This window comes from Muntiacus reevesi, chromosome 11 (genome assembly GCF_963930625.1).
Source record: "Muntiacus reevesi chromosome 11, mMunRee1.1, whole genome shotgun sequence".
In the NCBI taxonomy this organism is placed as follows: domain Eukaryota; kingdom Metazoa; phylum Chordata; class Mammalia; order Artiodactyla; family Cervidae; genus Muntiacus; species Muntiacus reevesi.
Genome location: NC_089259.1, coordinates 65225701 through 65247985, shown reverse-complemented (window position 1 = coordinate 65247985; position 22285 = coordinate 65225701). Strand labels below are relative to the sequence as shown.

Below are 22285 nucleotides of genomic sequence, written 5' to 3'. Positions count from 1 at the left end.
ACCTCCTTTGCCCCAGGTACAGGACAGTCCTTCATCCAGTCCCAATAGAGGCCCCAGGCCCGTTACAGCCAAACCACTGTGCCCGGTGCCAAACTTTTGGCCAATGGAAGAATGAATGCCCTAAGGCAAGGAAGGAAGAGGAAGCTCCCGCAGTTGTGGGGCTTGCTGACTTGGAAATTAACTAGGGCTGCCGGGGCTCAGAGATTATCAGGTCCCCGAGAGCCCATGGTAACCTTAAAAGTGAGGGACCAAAACATTGACTTCATGGTGGATACAGGAGCAGAACTGTCGGTAGTAACGAAACCTATGGCTCCACTGTCCAGAAAGACTACCGCTGTAACTGGGGTATCTCGAGAAGAGATGATTAAATAGTTTTGCCAGCCCAGAAAATGTCAGATGGGGGGCACCAAGTGATTCATGAATTCCTCTACATTCCTGAGTGCCCAGTACCCCTGTTGGGAAGAGACTTGCTCTCCAAACTAGGAGCACAAGGGAGTTTCTCCCCTGAGGAGAGGCCCACCTTCTGGATGGACTCTATGACTTATTTGCCCTCTCTCTCAATACCACCCCAAGATGAATGGAGGTTGCATGAGCCCCCGAAGGAAGAACTGGGTGGGCCAGAAGAGCATGAGAGAGAGCTAACTCAATTATTCCCTGAGGTCTGGGGGGAAGACCGCCCCCTCCCTCCTTCTAGGCTGGCTAAACATCAAGCCCCAGTAACAATAGAGCTCAAACCAGGCACCATCCCGGTCAGAAAGAGCCAGTACCCACTACCGATAGAGGCCTGGGCCAGCATACTGCCCCACATCAATAGATCAAAACAAACAGGCATTCTGATAGAGTGCCAGTCGGCTTGGCATACACCAATCCTGCCAGTCAAAAAGGAAAGAGGACAGGACTATAGGCCTGTACAAGCTCTCAGGCTAGTCAACAAGACTATTGTGACTTTACACCCCACTGTTCCAAACCCCTATACCTTACTCAGCCTCCTCCCACCAAAGACTAAAGCTTACACTTGCCTAGATCTCAAGGATGCCTTCTTCTGCATACACCTCGCCCCAGTGTCACAGCCCATCTTTGCCTTTGAATGAGAAGATCCAGTCGGTGGCACCAAACAACAGCTCACCTGGACCCCCCACAAGGGTGTAAAAAACGCCCCAGCCATCTTTGGGGAAGCCTTGGCTTCTGACCTGGACTCATTCCATCTGGAAGAGTATGGATGTCAGCTCCTACGGTACATAGACGACCTGCTGCTGACTGCCGAGACCAAGGAAAAATGCTGGAAAGGGACAAATGCACTGCTCCAGCTGTTGATAGAAGCAGGTTACCGGGTGTTGAAAAAGAAGGCACAGATCTACAAAGAAGAGGTGAGGTATCTGGGGTTTGTTTTAAAGAAGGGCTCAAGTTTCCAGACCCTAATTGTGTCCTATATACTGATGGCACTAGCCTGATAAAACAGGCACAACAGCTCTCAGGTATTCCAAAGCGGAAGGGGCCATCAAGACTGAAAACGGATGGTGAGAATCGCCAAGTGGCAAATTTTTTTTTTTTAAATATTTTTTTGATATGGACTATTTTTAAAGTCTTTACTGAATTTGTTAGAATATTGTTTCTGTTTTATGTTTTGGTTTTCCAGCCACAATGCATATGGGATCCTAACTCCCTGGCCAGGGATTGAACCTGCACCCCTTGCATTGGAAGGTGAAGTCTTAACCACTGGACTGCGAGGGAAGTCCCGCCAAGTGGCAAATTATTGGTACCAGAGGGGCTGGCACACACTCTGGTAAGCCAAACACACCAAGCGACCCCCTAGGCCATGCTGCCTGCTCACAGGTTAATGCTGCCTCTCGGGGATTCAGACAAAAACCTCCGGGTATTCAGCTGAAAGGCACACCGCCCCTTGAACACCTGGGAGTAGACTTCACCGAAATGAAACCTCACTGACAGTACCATTACCTGCTGGTAATTGTGTGTTTTTTTTTTTTTTTTTTTTTCTTTTTTTTCTTTCTTTCCACTGTGCAACCCGCTTCATTGCCTGTAGCCTACTGGCAGAGGCCAGGCAATGGTTCGGGGCCGCGTTTGCTCTGGCATGGGACACCTGCTGGTAATTATATGTACGTTCTCAAGATGGGTAAAAGCTTTTCCTACCTGGACTGAAAGAACATCAAAAATAGCCCGGTGCCTGCTTAGGGAAATAGTTCCCAGATTTGGATTTCCTACCAGCATTGGATCAGACAATGGCCTGGCTTTTGTAGCTGATTTAGTACAACAGGTAAGCAAAACTTTAAACATCAAATAGAAACTGCACACTGCATATAGGCCCAGAGTTCTGAGATGGTGGAATGAGCCAACCGGACACTTAAAGAGACTCTCCAAGTGGATCAGAGAGACTGACTGCTCCTGGATGGACTTGCTTCTGATGGCTCTGCTCAGACTCAGGATGACCCCACAGTCCCAAGGTTATTCTCCATACAAAATTGTGTATGGGAGGCCTCCTCCCATAATAAAACAGGTGTCAACAAATTTGCCTCAGGTAAGGGGGGATAAGATTTCACAGCAGATGGAACTGGGTAAGGTAATAAATCGGGTAACTAAGTTTGTACAAAAAAGGGTGCCGTTCCCCTTTAGGGAACAGATTCATGAGTTTACACTTGGTGACCAAGTATGGGTCAAAGATTGGAAACTTGATTTACTAGCCCCTTGGTGAAAGGGCCCTTAGGTTATTCTAACTACCCGTGCTGCAGTTAAAGTTGCAGGTATTGTCCCTTGATACAAGGGTGAAGAGAGCATACCATGCAGACCCGGAAAACGCTGAGTGGACTGCACAGAGGGACCCCGCTGACCCTCGAGAGACTAAGACCATCCTTAAAAAGAAAGAAAAGAAGATCCCGGACGAGCCCCTCCTCAGGATGAAGCCGCACAATCAACTCCTGCTGCTTGGCCTCATCAACGTGATTTTGAATTTAACTTTCGACAATGTTTTCATCTCACGGGCACATTCCTACGCGGACTTCCGCACGTGGGGCTATGCCTCTGTCTGTGATGGATGGACTTCCTTGCTGGGTGTCACCGCTCTGCCAAGGGGATTTTAAACCACTCTGCTCTTTTCTGGGATGACAAAAAGAGACTTTCCTCTCTCTTGTCAATCATAACCTCTCCTTGCTCTCTTGGTGTAAGACCTACAGTCAATAGACTCGGGTCATGGGGTTACATTTGAAATAAATGCCAGTGTAACAAAAGCCTAACTTACAACAAGCCCCAGTAAATCTACCTTATTTACATGCTAGGTGGACAAGATCTGTATTTGGTATGAGTATGTTGCAGGAGAACTGCTCTGCTGTGTGGCTCGCAGTCTTGGGTTTTATGGTGATGGGATTAGTTTCCGGATGGTCTTTGGCCACCCGGAAATTCTGTGGGGTTTTTTGTTTGTTTGTTTGTTTTGTTTTTTATTTATTTTTTTTTTTTCGGAAATTCTAATTCATTCTAATTCAGAGTCTTCCCTGGTGGTGCACTCATCGCTCAGCCAAGATGGATGCTAGCAAGAGGGATTCTGGGAAGTGGACGGACAGGCAGTGTCTCCTCTCGACCTTTCCCGAACTCTTCCGGCTGGTGGTGGCTTATTAGTTCCAGATTCCTTATCAGGATCTCCTGTCATAAAACAACTCATGCAAATGGTTATTATGGTGCCTGGCCAGGGTGGGCGGTTTCAATCAGTGTGCTTCCCCTAATAACTATATTGCTGCCTTATTTGTACCCTCTATAGGGACAACAGATATTATGATTAAAGTAGAGGCCTTGACTAATTTCACAAAACAGGCCCTCCTAGATAGAACAAAAGCCATCCAAGCCTTAAATGAAGAGCAAATCCAAATGAAGAAAGCGGTAATTCATAATAAAATGGCTTTGGGCATACTCACAGCTGCTCAAGGAGGGACCTGTGCTATAATTAAGGTTGAATGTTGTGTATACATTCCTGACTTATCTGACAATGTATCAACTGCTTTAGATAACATGAAAAACCAGGTAAAAGCAATGTCAAATGAAAACATTCCTTTCTGGACTTCGGTCCTATCTTGGGTGAAGGGTGATTGATGAGAAAAACTATACTTACCACTGTTATAGTTGCCTTGATAGTTCTGCTTTGTAGACCCTGAATTTTACAATGTATTATGAACTTTGTAACCCGAAGGTTGATGTCATTCTCCCTAATTGGCAGTTGGAGAGCCAGGGTGCAATATATCCCTATATATGAAGCTCATAATATGAGTTAAGAGCATCAAGAGGGAGGAATGAAGAAGGAATTCATAGGGCCTGGACTCCATCTCAGGCCTGTCCAAGCTGATCATGCTCAGCCACCTCTCCAGTGGACTCTGAACGCTCGGCTTAGTGCCTGTGGGAACGACAATGGAAGGATAAGACCCCCTCCGGACAGGGGAACCTTGAAGATCATATCCAGGTTACTCATCACCTAAGAGAAAACATACCGTAATCACCCCTGCCTCCGGACAGGTCATAAATTTTTTCCCCATATCTATCAGGATGTAATCGCAGGCTTATCGATTATTAACTGGTTGGAACGTGACCACAAGCTTATTGATTATTAACTGTTTGGAATGTAACTGTGGGCTTATTGATTATTAACTCTTTGAACACATAACACATGAATGATGGGGTTATTGTAGTTGTATTTACCCTTCCTTTGTTTATGTAAGTCTCAAGGAAATTGGGGTGGTGGGTTTGGACACGTACACATGGGGTATAAAAGATTTTCACAAATGCTGGTTGGGGCCCTTGGCTAAGAGGAGACTCTGCCTTGGGCCCGCTGGTGTAATAAACTGCACTCCACTATCTACATTGTCCTTCTGAGTGAGTTTGGTTTGTTATAGCCACGCTTTCCGGGAAACAAACTCACTCAGAAGGACAATGCAGATAGTGGAGTGCAGTTTATTACACCGGTGGGTCCAAGGCAGAGTCTCCTCTTAGCCAAGGACCCCGATAAGCCTATGGTTACATTCCGATAGATGCTGTCCGATACTGTCCAGAGGCAGGGGTGATTAGTGTCTTCCCTACCCAGAGGGGAGTCTTATCCTTCCATTGTCATTCCCACAGGCGCTAAGCACAGAGCTCAGAGTCCACTGGAGAGGCTGCCGTGCACAACCGGCACAGACAGGCCTGAGATGGAGTCCAGGCCCTATGAATTCCTTCTTCAGTTTCCCAGAACGCGTGGCTATAACAATTCCTTTTGTACTTTGTGTGGTCTCTTATTTCTTCCATGCCAAGTGTTAAAGGAGGAAGGGCTACACTATAACAAAGACATTGCTAAGTCACTTCAGTCGTGTCCGACTCTGTGCGACCCCATCCCTGGGATTCTCCAGGCAAGAACACTGGAGCGGGTTGCCATTTCCTTCTCCAATGCATAAAAGTGAACAGTGAAAGTGAAGTCGCTCAGTCATGTCTGACTCTTTGCGATCCCCAGGCTCCTCTGTCCATGAGATTTTCCAGGCAAGTGTACTGGAGTGGGGTGCCATTGCCTTCTCCGTATAACAAAGGCATTACAGGGGCGCAAAAATGACATCGTGCAGTTATGTAAGAGTGACTGTCATACAAAAGTTTCCAACACCAGACCATTCCCACTGTTACTCCAGAAGACAAGAGGGATTATAAAGATGAGCGTGTGACACAGGGAATCAGACAACAGGCCCCAAGGACTTCACAAGCTGTTCAAGGAGGCAGAAGATCTCATCTGAAACCATTGAAGGGGAAGAGGAACCCTCGGATACAACAGGCACATAATAGGGAGGAGTTAAGAAGCTGCCAAACAGGATTTAACTCACAAAGAGCTTAAAAGTCCACCTCCGGAGTTTTCCTATCCTACGTAGCAGCAAAAGAGGCCTAGCTCTGAAATTACCATGGGAACCTAATTTTGCTTTACAAATGCTGGCTCCTGGCCTGATTTCTGAAGATCAACTAAACAAAGGTTTTCTTTATCAGTCAAAGTTCTCAGATTCCTATGCTAATAAGTACTATCAATCTAAGCAGGAGATTGATAACCTTAGAAAGAGAAAGAGACTTAAAAAATGTGTTGAATATATTCTAAACAAACTAAGACATCCTAGTGGCAAGAAGAAAATGTTGTCACTCTTTTACTTTTTGGAGCATTTTTTAAAAATTCAATTGAAATAATGATTGAAGGCAAATTGAATGCTCTATATGTTGTGTGGCCATGAATCAACTGCAGCAGCAACACATGGGAGAATGGAAGAAATACAAGTTCTCAGGAGTCCCCTGGCAGTCCAGTGGTTAAGACTCAGGGCTCTCACTGCCAAAGGCCTAGGTTCAATCCTTGGTCAGGGAACTAAGATCTCACAAGCCATGCAGCATGGTTAACAGAACAAAGGAGAGAGAGAGAGAAAAAAAAAAATACAAGTTCTCAGACTTCAACCCAAACCTGCTGAACTGGAATCAACATTTTAACAAGATTCCCAAGTCATGTGAACATTAAAGCTTGTGAAGCACTATGTATGTAACTTTTAAATTATTATACATAATAAAGGCACATATCTGTTACTGACAGTGTCTTTCGAACAATGCAATTAATACGTTAAAATAATACTTATTTCATATAAGATACAACTGATACTGTTAATATAACAAAATTGTTCTCCTTAGATCTTGCATAACTTAGATTTTTTTAGACACACATTTACTTTGTTTTGAAATCATTTGTGTTATGTGTTAGGAAAATTAGCAAAAACAAGTCACTCTGAATTTTCAGATCTTCAGTTTGAAGAAAGATTTAAAAGGTTTTTTTGGCCTCACTCTTGGTTTGTGGGGTCTTATGTCCTTGACAGTGAGAGCCTGGAGTCCTAACTACTGGACCGACTAACTGAGAGTAAAATCAAGGATCCTGAGGGTCTTGAAGTTCAATGGGCAACACCAAGAGCATCATGGTAGCCATTTTTAGGCATTAGGTAGAGATCTGTTTTTAGCTGAAACCTAATTTGGAAATAACTCTTCCTGAGGAATGAACAAGATTCTGTACCCAATTCCACTGTAACCATGGGAAAAGGGCAGCAGGCTGTGAAGATAAGGTCTGGGGCAAACAGTCTGCATGAACATGAGGCCAACACATTGCATTCCCGGGTGAGATACAAAAAATGTAAGGGCAGACTTGTTAGCACAGTGTTGGACAGAAGCAAACCCTCCCTAAGAGTCCACTAAGTCAAAGTTTGTTCTTAGTACCACCCTTGAGCAATTGTACACAAGACCCAAGAAATCATTCTGCTGTGAATAAGGATGAATCTGAAAGAAAGAAATAAAACCCTAGTGATCAGCACAAGATCCACAGAGTAGAATCAACAGAACCCCAAATACAAAAGAAAAATGGGTTCTCTTCACCTCTTTGTCCAGATTAACTCCTGTTTTTGCGCGCTGACCTCTTTTATCCCATCGCCTCCCCCGAAATTAACCTCTTCCAGCTCTCTTCGTGTCCCGGGCTAACCCGTTTCCTTACCAGGCTAACTCAGGCTAGCAAACCTGTCCCTGTCCCGGCCTAACTCTCCCAGTATCTTAGCCAACCTTGCTTTCTCATGTTACCGCCTTCCCTTGACTTCTCCCCTCACACGCAAACTCTTATTTGCTAAAGCCTCCCCGCATTTCATTCTAATTCCCTTTCCCGAAAGTCCATAGTCCCTTCTGCTTACTCAGGGTCGTTAATCCATTTCTGTGCTCTCTTTTGTGTTTTCAATCTCTTTATTTCTCCTGATGCCTCTCCCATCAGTACCTAAAATGCTTTTGTTTTTATCATCCAAATTCTATCTTGGTGCTTCAGGGTATGTGGGGTGAGGTGCGGTTAGGAGGTTGGTTGAAACATCACAGGCCAAGAACTGGCCGTTGTTGAAGCTGGATAATGAGTATATTTGGGTGGGGAGTGGGGGGAGGTCATTGTACTACTTCTGTGCATGTTTGAAATAGTCCATAATAATAAAGTTTTAACCTAAAAAGCTATCCCTTGATTCCATGCTGCCTTCCAGATATCATTTAATCTTCTCCAAAGAGTTGTTTACATTTGTCTCCTCTTCCCACCCACTGCTGTCTGGCTTTTACCTTCAGAAAAAAAAAAAAGAAAGAAAAAGAAAAATGGTCCATATCTGCCTAGTCTCCAGTTTCCTTAGTAAAGAACAAGAAGTCACTATCAGAATCTCCTCTATGTGCATTGATAGTTTGCTGTAACGACATCCCTTAGAGGTCCAGTGGTTAAGAAAACATGCTTCAACTGCAGGGGGCATGTGTTCCATTCCTGTTGGGGGAACTAAGTTTCTGCCAGTCGTGTGGATCCCCCCCAAAAAAGAGTTGGGGCAGCTCCAAACTTTTCTATCACATTCTTTGGCAAAGAGAACAAACTCACAGCAATATTGCAGATCTCAGCATGCACAGTGATATGTTAGAGCTATTTACAGCGACTTTAATCTCGCAATGGTATTATATGGTTCTTCTTTGGTCCAGGCTTCTGAGTTGGTTCCATGAGCAATGAGGACATTTCTGGCACTCAAAGCTCCACATGAGTCTTTGCCAGATGTCCGTGCCTGACAGCAACTCTAAACAGTTTATTCAAGGAGTGGTCTTGTGACTTCCACAGTGTTAGGAACTATTAATATGTTTTTCCATATGGTTCCTCTAGAGCAGAATGAATAAAGGGAATCGGGGGTGGAGGAGGGGCAAACAGAGCAGAGGAGAACTGAAACAAGGAGTTACACTGCTCTGATTACCAGGATTGACCATGATAGCAAAATGATGACGGAGTAAATGGATTTGAGCTCTACATGTAGGTAACTTCAAAGGAAAGTCTACCTCCTGGCACCACTGATAGGGGCCTGAGCCCAGGAAGGAGTTGCAGGAGGGATCTTCAGACCCACAACCCTAGTCCTGTAGCACATGTGGGCATCCTTGCCCCCTCACCACACTCTAACTCATAAAGATCTCCAGGTGTCTGAAGGCTTTCAGATGCGCCCCCATGACCATTCCGCGCATGTGTTTCTGCTCAGGTGTATGGGTGCCTCATACCCTTAGGAAGTTCACTCAAGAGGACCTGAGGATGCCAAGGCAGGACTGCAACCCATAATACTCACACATGAATACCGATGGCCAGCAGAGACCTCTATCCTCTTCTATTCTGAGTATGTTATCTGTAGTCTGCATATACTGTATCATGTTCGTCGACAGCATCCAAACAGATTCATCACATCCCTGAGATGTCCCCCAATAACCCATGTGTTAGTACCAGGCAACCATATCTTTGCTGAATGGGTGGATGTGATGATGGAACTTGACTTGATTATGAAATAGGAAAAGCCTGTCTTTCATCCATTGTGGAACTATCTCTTTCAGCATGGAGCACAGAACGTCCAGTAGGGATAAGAACTAGGATTGAAAGCTATGTCCGTCAACAGGAAAAATATGTCTGAAATCCTGCCACCAAGCTAGGCTTGTGAGGATGCCCTTGCTACTGCCACTGGCCACGCTTGCTCTAGACCTTGGACCTTGTTGTTAGAACCATGACCCCCACATCTCTGGAAACTGACTGTAGTAGTACTACCCAAGCCAGGTAGATTCTAGGTTGCTCTCTTGGCATCAGTAGTTCCTAGGTCAAACTCTTGTGTGGGTAAGTTCAATTGACAGAGATTAGGTAAGTATCTGGCCAAGTGGGTAGGAGATAGGGCATTGTTGGGCATGACCCCTTTCCCCTTCTAATCCAGACCAAATATTTTTCTGATGTCTATACTCCATGCCATCCTGTGATTCAGAAAAGATGAATTCAACCACCTCAGGAGTTGAATCTAGACCTTTTAGGAATTGCATTGCCTTGCCAGTGGACTTGTGATCCAGTTTTAACCAGTAAGATGTGAGTGTAAGTCTGTTACAGGTAATATAGATACCAAGACGCTCAGTTCTAACTTTAGGTGAACAAGAGAAAGTCCTCTGTACCAAAGAGAGCCTCATAATCTTAATGTGTTTTGTCTGTGCCCTTTACTCTGTGTGTGTGTGTGTGTGTGTGTGTGTGTGTGATGTATCGGGAGAGAGCTGACCTGCTCTCACGAGGGGGCATGAATAGGGGTGGGATCAGAATAGAAGTGGGATCCTTAGCACCATTTCCCCCCATTAAGTTCTTTAGTCATAGTACATGGAGTCTTGAGTGTTTCCGGGACACGTACCAATATTTGGGTCTAAAAAACAGTCATCAGCTTCAAAACATCAAAAGAAAACTATAATATTGAGACAGTTATTTAATTAAATATTCATACAACACAACTAATGACAACTCCTTTCATTGCCAATTTTAATGTTTATAAAAATGTTAGTGAAAGTGATTTGAAAGGCCTGATTTTCTCACCACACAGGAATTTCTAAACATATGCACTGTTTGTAAGGATATCTATGGATAGAAACAGAGTCAATCAAGGAAATGTTTTGCTTGTAGCCACAAAATTTCACTTCCCTGGTGGCTCAGACGGTAAAGAATCTGTCTGCAATGCAGGAGACCTGGATTCGATTCCTAGGTTGGGAAGATCCCCTGGAGGGGGAAATGGCAATCCACTCCAGTATTCTTTTTTTTTTCTTCATTTCATTTATTTTTATTAGTCGGAGGTTAATTACTTTACAATATTGTAGTGGTTTTTGCCATACATTGACTCAATCAGCCATGGATTTACATGTGTTCCCCATCCTCCAGTATTCTTGTCTGGAGAATCCCAAGGACAGAGGAGCCTGGTGGGCTACAGTCCATAGGGCCACAAACAGTCAGGCATGACTGAGTGATTTTCACATACATACAAAATTTCAAAGCAAAATCCTTTCCCAAATGATTCCAACATTAAATACCTTCAGTAGGATGTGAGTGCATTTTGACTTGGAAACTAATTCGGGGTGGGACTTACCAGAAATGTTCAGAGACAAGGCCAGTTCTGTGGACATGCAACCAGGGCAATAGCACAGGGCCCGATGTTTAGAAGGTGCTTCCCAAATGGCAGTAGTGGCAAAGGATCCACCTGTCAATGCAGGAGACTCAAGAGACTTGGGTTTGATCCCTGGGTCAGGAAGATCCCTTGGAGTGGGAAATAACAACCCACTCCAGTATTCTTGCCTGGAAAATCCCATGGATAGAGGAGCGTGGTGGGCTACAATCCATGGGGCTTCAAAGAGTCAGATTTGACTGAGCACACCTATTTAGAAGGGCCTTGAGATTGGTTTAATGATTTGCCATTGTTATCTTGGAAGTTTTGAAAATTTTTAAAAAATGAACCTAGCACTTTCACTTGTCACTGGGACCTAAAAACGGTATAGCTGGTCCAGTCCAGAACTTAATAAGATTTCAAAACAGCCCTGGGTGGAGCTATGCATCATTCTAAAACAATAAGGCTATTGCTTCCTTTGCTTGCTATTTTTAAGTACTGTGTTTAATTCATTTGAAAAATGTATGAGATTTTATAGATTTTAAAAGTTAGGAAAATATTTAAACTACATGAAAAGACAAAACTCCCATGAACCAGAGACATGGACCAACATCAGAAGGCATTACAAACAGCGCCAAGAATTTACAAAAAAATAACAGGTGCCTCAAAATTAAATTCATACTAAGCACTTCAAAAGGGATTGGCGGCCAAACTGCATCTAGGCTGGGAACCAAGAGTGAACAAACATTTACCTCCACAGATTAAATTTTAAGTTGGCTGCAGGACATTTTCAGCTAGTTCAGATAAAGTTGTGATATAGTTGTGTTCACAATCCATCAAAGTGCTGTCTAGACAGAGGATGGCATTTTCTGTTTGGGGAAATCAGGGGAGGAAAAACCTCAGGGCCACATCCTGCTGATATTCAAGGGGAGTCAATGGCAGGATAAGGCCCTGAGCATTCACTTCACCCTCCCCTTTCCTCCCACGCCCTGCGGAGTCAAGGGCCAGGTGAGGACAGTGCCGTTTGTAGACACAAAAGGCAAACTCAATCCAGGGGCTGGTGAATGGAGACACACACTCCCTAGGAGTCCCCAGGGCTCTCCAGACAGGATGAGGGGAGGAGAACCAGTGAGAATGGAGTGGTTCCTCAGCTTTCTCGTCAGTTTAATTCATTAAATAAAATTTATATTAATTTGCTGGCCAATTTTTTTTTACCCTAAAAATAATATCATGCAACATTTAGAAAACAGAAAAAAAATAGAAGAAATCCTCTATAATTTCACTTCTTTAAGACAAACTATTACATCATTAATACTTAGATATCTTTCCTTCTGGTCTCCCACAGTAATGTATATTTTTACATTTATTGTTTAAAATATATATTCATATTGTACATAAATAATTTTGTTTCCTTTTTCCTCTTAAATGGCCCAACACAATCAGGATAAATAATGTAGAAACTAAGATGATTCAAATTAAGTCCAAATGTATCAGTTATTATAGTAAGTTAATAATGATTAGTTTTACAAAATAAGGGAAAGAAAATATCATGTTGGAGGAATAACAAAAGCCAGACCTATACTGTTTACCAAAAATGAAACTAAACCAGAAATTCTATCAAGTTGAAAGAAAAAAAAAGAACATTATCAGATACCAGCTAATACTAGCTAAAAAAAAGTGGTAGCCATAGTCATATTATACAAAATATCTTTTATCCATAGCATAAGATCTGAATAAAAATGAAAATATTGCCTATTAAATCTCATAGGATGAAAAAAATAAATCTCATAGGATGCAGATAAACTGTACTTATCAAGAGTTACATGTTATCTGTATCTGGGGCACCTGTATTTGGTTATATGTGTCTATTTTACAACATAGTTGTTCCAAATTCCTTTGTTGTCTTGGCATATAGTTTTGTTTTTGTTTTTTTACATTTTAAAACTTTAAACATTTTTATTGAAGTATAGTTGATGTACAGTGATATGTTATAGGTATGCACTACACTGATACACAGTCTTTAAAGGTTATACTTTATTTACAGTTATCATAAAATATTAATAGGATTTAAAATAGGGATAGGATACCCACTCCAGTGTTCTTTGGCTTCCCTGGTGCCTCAGACAGTAAGAATCCACCTGCAATGTGGGAGACCTGGGTTCAATCACTGGGTTGGGAAGATCCCCTGAAGGATGACATGGCAACCCACTCCAGTATTCTTGCCTGGAGAATCCCCATGGACAGAGGAGCCTGGCAGGCTACAGTCCACGGGGTCGCAAAGAGTTGGAAACAACTGAGCAACTAAGCATAGAACAGCTTATTTTTTACCTGATAGTTTGTATGTCTTAATTTCTTATTCCTCTGCCCCTATATTGTCCCCCTTTCCCTCTCCCCACTGGTAACCACTGGTTTGTTCTCTATATCTGTGAGTCTGCTTTTGTTGTTGTTGTTGTTATCGTTGTATTCACTAGTTTGTTGCATTTTTTGGGTTCCACATATAGGTGATATCATGCAGTATTTGTCTTTGTCTGACTAATTTCACTTAGCATAACTGGGTATATGTTCTTTTTGGAGGTGTGTCGGGGGGAGCATATGCTCTTCCTGCATCCCATCTCACTGGCCCCAGCCCCCTCCACACACATATTTTTGATACAGACAGGCATGATCAAAATACTTATATTTGGGGGAGTTGCTACAAGATGGTTTCAGAAAAATATATTCCCATTTTTTTTCTAGGTTAAAGAGAGTATTCACTTTAGGCCTTTTCTGTGCTTCAAAAGACAGTATTGAAGGAAAGGTAAGTTTCCAGTCATCCTAGACTCCTTGGTAACCCTCTCCAGAGCGGACACTATTAAGTATCCGCACACATGCAGGGATGATGTATGCTACTGTTTGAGGTTTTACACAAAGTGGACATATAACAGTACTCTTTTCTGTCCTGCACTTTTCATCTCAGGATACATTTTGGATAATCTTTGATATCATATAGAGCAGAGAGAGCTCTACCTCATTCTTTTTGTTTCCGTGGTATTTCACTGTATTAATATAACCAGTCCTTCACTGATGAGCACACATATTGTTGCGGCCCTTGCTTTTACAATCAGTTTTGTGATAATGTCTTTCTTCAGAGATGTCAACACACAGGCATGATCGTTTCTTTAGGATGTGTCCCTGAAATACATGGCTGTGTTGGAACACATGACCGTCGAAAGTTTTACAGATTTCTTTTTTCATAAAATGTCACCGAGATGTGTAAAGATGGCTGTTTGACACTCTCGTCAACTCATTTTTTGATCTTTTGCACTCTGTAAGGTGAAAAACTGCATCTCATTGTTTTGAGTTTCCCTAATTCTGAGCAAGATATTAAGCATATTATCTGTGGTTCATAAGAAATTTGCATTGTTCCCCTATGATCAGCCTTGATCTTTTTTTTTTTTTTTTTTAGCCTTGATCTTTTGTTCAATTTCCAGTTGGGTTGTTAGTATTCTTCTTACTGGTTTATCCGATATCATTGTAAATGAAAGGAAAAATCTCCATCTCCAGCACAGTGATTGCAATTATCTTGTTTTCTTAGCTTGTCATTTTCATTTATGTGATTTTTGCTTTACAACAAACTTCTATTTTTAATAAGCCCATTTTAACAGTCTTGTTCTTCATGGTGTCTTGGTGTCTGTGCTTATGACTTTCTTTTTTAAAAAACTACTTATTTTTATTTATTTATTTGGCTGCTCTGGGTCTTAGTTGTGGCATGCAGACTCTTTTAGTTGTAGCTTGTGGGATCTAGTTGCCTGACTAGGGATTGAACCAGGCCCCCTGAGTTGGGAGCATGGATTCTAAGCCACTGGACTACCAGGGAAGTCCCTGAGTTTATGACTTTAAAAGAAAGTTTTCTCTGAGTCAAGATTATTAGAAAGAGATCACCTATGTTTATTTCTAGAACTGTTATATATTCTGTTTTTAAAATATCTAAATTTTTGACTCATATATATTATATATATATGGTATAAGGTATGACATATGTACCAAATTTTATCTTTTCCAAATAGCATATTACTTTAATACTATGTATTATTGCTTCTTTTTTTTCCTTTTTAAAAAAGTGTAAAAATATTTTTGGCCTTGCCTTGTGGGATCTTAGTTCCCTAACTAGGGATTGAATCCTCAGCAGTGAAAGCATTGAGTCCTATCCACTGGACTGCCAGGGAATTCCAATTTAATGCTATTTATTGAGTCCAGTCTGTTGTATTTTATTATTGTGCTGGTGCTAAACTTCAATTATTTTGCACTTATTTTCTAAGTTGTATTTTTGTTTGTTTGTTTTTTAACATTTATTTATTTATTTGGCTATGCTAGGTCTGGGTTGTGGCATGTGGGATCTAGTTCCCTGACCAGGGATCAAACCCAGGCCCCCTTCATTGGGTGTGTAGAGTCTTAACCACTGGACCACCAGGGAAGTCCTTCAACTTATATTTAGTTCCTTTCTACTATGTTTATCCTTATCCTTACGTACATTTACTCCTTAAGTCCTTAGATTTCTTCTTGGAGCTTTTGTTTCAGACAAGTCACAGTTGTTTTAACGGATTAGTATTTCCCCCAAATTTCTTTTCGGATTTCTGACATGTGCTGTCAGAGATTTCTGATGGAGACCTGGATCTGCAGGGCAAGCCTACTGCTTAGGTAAACAGGTAGGCTCCATTGTCCAGGAGGAAAGATTATTTACCTTGGAATTATCTCCACTGTTTGGGGGAGAGTCACAATGATGTCAGTGTATGGTGAGTAGGCCTCCTGTAACGTGAGTTCTCTTGCTGTAACCTTGACTGTTCAGTTTGGAGCCAATTGCTTTGTAATGTGACTAGTCCCATGTGAGGGAATAAATTTTAACTGGACCTTCTCTTTTGAGTGGCTGCAGACTTCTATTGTGAAGGAAATGGGGGAAGATGGGTCTGGTCTGAGAGGCAAGAGACTAGGACATATCAGACATAGTCCTTCAGAAGCTGGACAGTATTATGGAAAGTGATGGGCGACTTTCCTGGTGGCACAGTGAATGGGAATCTGCCTGCCAATGCAGGGGACACTGGTTTGATTCCTGGCTCAGGAAGATCTCATTTGCTGTGGAGCAACTAAGCCAGCATGCCACAACAACTACTGAGTCCATGAGCTTCAACTACCGAGTCCTCCTGCTTTCAATCTTTCCCAGAATCAGGGTCTTTTCTAATGAGTCAGTTCTTCACATCAGGTGGCCAAAGTATTGGAGTTTCAGCTTCAGCATCAGTCCTTCCAATGAATATTCAGGACTGATTTCCTTCAGAATTGACTAGTTTGATCTCCTGTAGTTCAAGGGACTCTCAGGAGTCTTCTCCAACACCACAATTCAAAAACATCAATTCTTCAGTGCTCTGCTTTCTTTATGGTCCAACTCTCACATCCATACATGACTCCTGGAAAAACCATAGCTTTGATGAGATGGACCTTTGTCAGCAAAGTAATGTCTCTGCTTTCTAATAAGCTGTCTAGGTTGGTCATAGCTTTTCTTCCAAGGAGTAAGCGTCTTTTAATTTCATGGCTGCAATCACCATCTGCAGTTGTTTTGGAGCCCAAGAAAGTAAAGTCTGTCACTGTTTCCATTGTTTCCCCATCTATTTGCAATGAAGTGATGGGACCGGATGCCATGCTCTTTGTTTTGTGAATGTTGAGTTTTCAGCCAGCTTTTGCACTCTCTTCTTTCACTTTCATCACGAGGCTCCTGAGTTCCTCTTTGCCATAAGGGTGGTGTCATCTGCGTATCTGAGGTTATTGATATTTCTCCTGGCAATCTTGATTTCAACTTGTGCTTCATCCAGTTCAGCATTTCACATGACGTATTCTGCATATAAGTTACATAAGCAGGATGACAATATACAGCCTTTTCGTAATCCTTTCCCAATTTGGAACATTCACATTGTTGTACAATGTCATCACCATCCATCTCCAGAACTTTCTCATCTTCCCAAATAGAAACCCTGTACCGATTAAAACAACTCTCCACTCATCCCAAACCCCCATCCCCTGGCAAATACCATTCTATTTCCTGTCTCAAAAACTGTAGTGGGTTGCCTTTCCCTTCTCCAGGGGATCTTCCCGACCCAGTGATCGAACCCAGGTCTCCCATGTTGCAGGCAGATTCTTTACCATCTGAACCACCAGGGAAGCCCATTGATATACATGAAATTATTGCCAAAGGCGAGTTCACGTGCCCAACGCACAGTGAGGCTAAACACATGCAAACGTCAGAGGTTGGAGCAGAGAAAGTTTTACTGCAGGACCAAGAAACAAGAAGATGGCTTGTGCTGAAAAGACACAAAGTCTCTGATGCATTTCAGGGAGAAGTTTTTGTAGGCAAAATTTGAGGTGAGGGCTGCAGGTGGTATGTGGTATGACTTTCTTCTGATTGGTTGGTGGTGAGGTAATAGGAAGGTGCTCCAGGGATCTTGGCTTCAGCCAGAAGCAGCCATCCTCCACTTGGATGGGGGCCCTAAGTCCGCTAGAAGAACTCAAAGATATCGTTATGTATATTCCTTGAGGAGGAACCGCGCTTCTGCTTTAATCTCTGCATTATGGTTTCTTGATTGTTCCTTCTGTGTTTTTGCATTCCCTTACTTCCCGGAATAATAACTGTTGGCACCTGCTCTTTGGTATTGAGGAAGGTCTAGGTGGCTGAAGTCTTTTTTCTGCAAACAAGAAATGAGGGACAGGGAAAGGGTCCCACAACATCCTCTCCATTTCAGAGTATTTGTCATTTGGTGACTTTCAATACTTCTGGCCACCAAATGGTGGATTTTTTCCCCCACACTAACCAATTCTCCAGAAACCAACAGTGTCTTACAATTTAACACAGTCTACCTGTAGTTAGTGTCAGACCTGGTAGTTAAGGGCTCGGTCCACAAGTCTGCCCCTTCTTTCCAAATTCTGAAACCAATCCTTACTCCAGGCTGTTTTTTGTTTCTTACGGACTTGTTATAAACCAGGGTTCCCACACCACCTCCACAGGTTTTGTAATTTTCTAGAGTGCCTTACACCTGGGCTTCCCTGGTGGCTCAGTGGTAAAGAGTCTGCCTGCCAATGCAGGAGCTGCAAGAGATATGGGTATAGTCCCTGGGTCAGGAAGATCCTCTGGAGAAGGAAATGGCAACTCACTCCAGTATTCCATGGACAGAGGATCCAGCAGGCTATTAGTCCATGGGGTTGCAAAGAGTCAGACACAACTGGGTGCGCACGCACACACACACACAGGACTTATGGGCAGATGCTGACAACATCAACTCACTCATGTTATTCAAAGTTGGCTATAGAATAGTCCATAGTGTGGATGGGTGCCTCTCCAAAGGTTGCACTCCTGTAATTACTTCTTTTTCTTTTTTTAAATTTATTTTTTAATTGAAGGATAATTACTTTACAGAATTTTGTTGTCTTCTGTCAAACATCAAGATGAATCAGCCATAGGTGTACATATGTCCCCTCCCTCTTGAATCTCTCTCCCATCTCCCTCCCCATCCTACCCCTCTAGGTTGATACAGAGTCCCCGCTGGAGTTCCCTGAGACACACAGCAAATTCCCATTAGTGATCTATTTTATATCAGCTCAGTCGCTCAGTACCGTCTGACTCTTTGCTACCCCATGGATTGCAGCATGCCAGGCTTTCCTGATACATCACCAACTCCCAGAGCTTGCTCAAGCTCATGTCCATTGAGTTGGTGATACCATCCAATCATCTCATCCTCTGTCGTCCTCTTCTCCTCCTGCTTCAGTCTTTCCCAGCATCAGGGTCTTTTCTTTTTTTTTTAGCAATAATTGCGCCTTGGATAAACCTCATTGGCTACGATACTGCCACTGTGCAAAGCTAGAGTCTTTTCCAATAAGCTATTTCTTCGCATCAGGTGACCAAAGTATTGGAGTTTCAGCTTCAGCTTCAGTCCTTCCAATGAATATTCAGGACTGATTTCCTTTGGGACTGACTGGTTTGATCTCCTTGCAGTCCAAGGGACTCTCAAGAGTCTTCTCCAACACTTTTACATATGGTAATATAAATTTCCATGTTACTCTCTCCACACATCTCACCCACTCCTCCCTCTCCCCATGTCTGTAAGTCTGTAGTTACTTCTTCTATTTTCTGTTCCTCCTTAGAGCAAAATTTCTCACAGGAGCTGTGTACAACCATTGTCTCCACACTTTCACACACCATTCTCTGCTCCACACATCTTATAGGGTTTCTACCACTCTCTTTAAAATACTGCTTTTGCTAAGTCAACAAATATCTCATCTTTGCCAGATGTAATTGTTACTCTTCTGTCTTCAAATTACTAACCTCTCAGAAGCCTCTCTCAAGCCAAAACAAGGATTGCAGAGAGAGACATATCAACAACCTCAGATATGCAGATGATACACTCAAATGGCAGGAACTGAAGAGGAACTAAAGAACCTCTTGATGAGGGTGAAAGAGGAAAGTGAAAAAGCTGGCTTGAAACTCAATATTAAAAAAATTAAGATCTTGGCATCCAGTTCCATCACTTTATGGAAAATAGAAGGGGAAAAGTGGAAGCAGTGACAGATTTTATTTTCTTGGGCTCCAAAGTCACTGTGGACAGTGACTGCAGTCATGAAAATAAAAGATGCTTGCTGCTTAGAAGAAAATCTATGACAAACTTAGTGAATTAAAAAGCAGGTATCACTTTGCCAACAACATTTTTTTGTTTTAATATTGGAACACAGTGAACTTTATTTCCATTATTTACATTGTAATGAAAGTCTTCACTCAAAGTTTGGACTCTAAGGATGGAAATTGCTCAGTTGTAAGCTCTATGAGAGAGCTGGACTATAAAGAAAGCTTAGCACCGAAGAATTGATGTTTTTCAACTGTGGTGTTGAAGAAGACTCTTCAGAGTCCCTTGGATTGCAAGGAGATCCAACCAGTCCACCCTAAAAGAGATCAGTCCTGGGTGTTCATTGGAAGGACTGATGTTGAAGCTGAAACTTTCACCTGATGCGAAGAACTGACTCACTGGAAAAGACCCTGATGCCAGGAAAGATTGAAGGCAGAAGGAGAAGGGGATGACAGAGGATGAGATGGTTGGATGGCATCACCAACTTGATGGACATGAGTTTGAGCAAGCTCTGGGAGTTGGTGATGGACAAGGAAGCCTGGCATGCTGCAATCCATGGGGTAGCAACACTCAGATATGACTGAATGACTGAACTGACTGACTGAAGCTGTATAAGGGTATGAAATATACAATTCTTTTTATTTATTTATTTGGCTGTGGTCAGTCTTAGTTGTGGCACGGGGGATAGTTACCGACCAGGGATCAACTTTGGTCTGCTGCATTGGGAGCTCAGAGTCCCAGCCACTGGGCTACCAGGGAACAATATACATTTCATTTAGATTCAATTTGCTAGTTTTACACTTACAGCTTCCCTGAGAGCTCATATCTAAAAGGAATGAAAGGAAGTCTGTTCAGAAAACAAAAAAATTTGTTCAGTTTATTATGTTTGGGAAGAGAGCTTCTGCTTTTAAATCCCTGAATGTTATATATCTGTGCTGTGCTTAGTCTCCCAGTTGTGTCTGATTCTTTGTGATCCCATGGACTGTAGCCCACCAGGCTCCTCTGTGCATGGGATTCTCCAGGCAAGAATACTGGAGTGGGTGGCCATGCACTCCTCCAGGGGATCTTCCCGACCCAGGGAGGGAACCCAGGTCTCCTGCATTGCAGGCAGATTCTTTACTGTCTGAGCCTATCTATAACCATTGAAAACAAAGATTAAACATTAACACTATGCAATACCAATTAATTTTATAAATATCTTTCTTACCTCAAGTTGTATTTATTTTGGCTTAATATTTAATAAACCAAATAATTTTTAATGAAGAAAAAATGGAACTGATGATAACTTTAAAGGGATGGAAACCAGATTATGATGATAACTTTGGTAATGTTATATACTGTATTTTAAACAGTTGACATGAGAAAAGCTAAATCTGCCCTTCTAGTTTTCTTGATTGGTTTCAGAAAAATATATAATGACATTTTCATCATTATTGAATGATACAAGTTATTTTTATTGTCCAAAATTCCTCTGTGCACCACCATTCATCCCTCATTCCCATCTCCAACCTCTGGCAACCACTGATCTTTTTATTATATCCGTGGTTTGCTTTTTTGGTCATATAGTTAGCATTACACAGTATGTAGCCTTTTCAGACTAAATTTTCACTTAACAAGTTGCTTCAGCCATGTCTTACTCTTTGGGCCCTATGGACTGTAGCCCACCAGGTTCCTCTGTCCATGGGATTCTCCAGACAAGAATACTGTAGTGGGTTGCCTTGCTCTCCTCCAGGGAATCTTCCTGATCCAGGGATCGAACTCACATCTCTTATGTCTCCTGCATTGGCAGGTGGGTTATCTGCCACTTGCGCCTCTTTCACTTAGTAGTAAGCATTGTTTCCTCCCTTGCATTCATGGCTTGGTGCATGCATGTTCTTTTTGTGTCAAATAATATTCCATTGTCTGGCTGGGCCAATTTATTTATCCATTCATTTACTGAAGGGCATCTTGGTTATTTCCAAATTTTGGGAGTTACGAATAAAGCTGTTATAGACATTTCACAAATTCAAAAAAATTCCTTTTTTGTTTAAAATTAAACATATAATGAACCAGCTCACTTCCAATATGCATCCAAACCAGACTGAAGAGGCATCTCCTTCCTTCTATTTCATGCTCTCTCTATGTTTGCATTAACTGCATTGTTAATGTTAATGTAGCATACTATTTTCTCCATTTTCCATTCATTTATTTTAGACAATGCAGGAAAACACAATAAAACACAATAAAAACCCCCAAATGGATCAAGAAGTGTCACTATGGCAGAGAGATGCTTGTTTCATGAAAACCGAAAAATTGACTTATAGACTCACACTCAAAAACCCCAAACTCCCAGATGGTTTGGGGGTCGACATTTCTATAGGCAAAATTTGGGGTGAGGGCGGCAGGATGAGTGACTTTCTTCTGATTGATTGCTGGTGACCTAACAGAGCAGTGCTCCAGGAATCCTGTGCTCAGCCTAAAGTAACCATCTTCATGGGTGGGGGTGGGGTGGGGGCTTAGTTCTTGTGGAAGAACTCAAAGATATTGTTATGTTTATTCCTTGAGGAGGAACCAGGATCCTGCTTTAATCACTGCACTTTGGTTTCCTCCTTTGTTTCTATTAGTAACTATTTGAATTTGCTTTTTGGAACAGGGAGGTTTAGAAGTCTGAAGTTTGTATCTAACAAATTAGAAATGGGGGATAAAAAAAGAAAGGTTTTT

General features: G+C 42.2%; 2 pseudogenes; both read right to left on the bottom strand.

The window, feature by feature from the left end:
* Positions 1-2012: 2012 nt before the first annotated feature.
* On the bottom strand, positions 2013-2102 carry LOC136144549 (small nucleolar RNA SNORA42/SNORA80 family; annotated as a pseudogene).
* A 16651-nt stretch (positions 2103-18753) lies between these two features.
* On the bottom strand, positions 18754-18827 carry LOC136144573 (U4 spliceosomal RNA; annotated as a pseudogene).
* Between the last annotated feature and the right edge of the window lie 3458 nt (positions 18828-22285).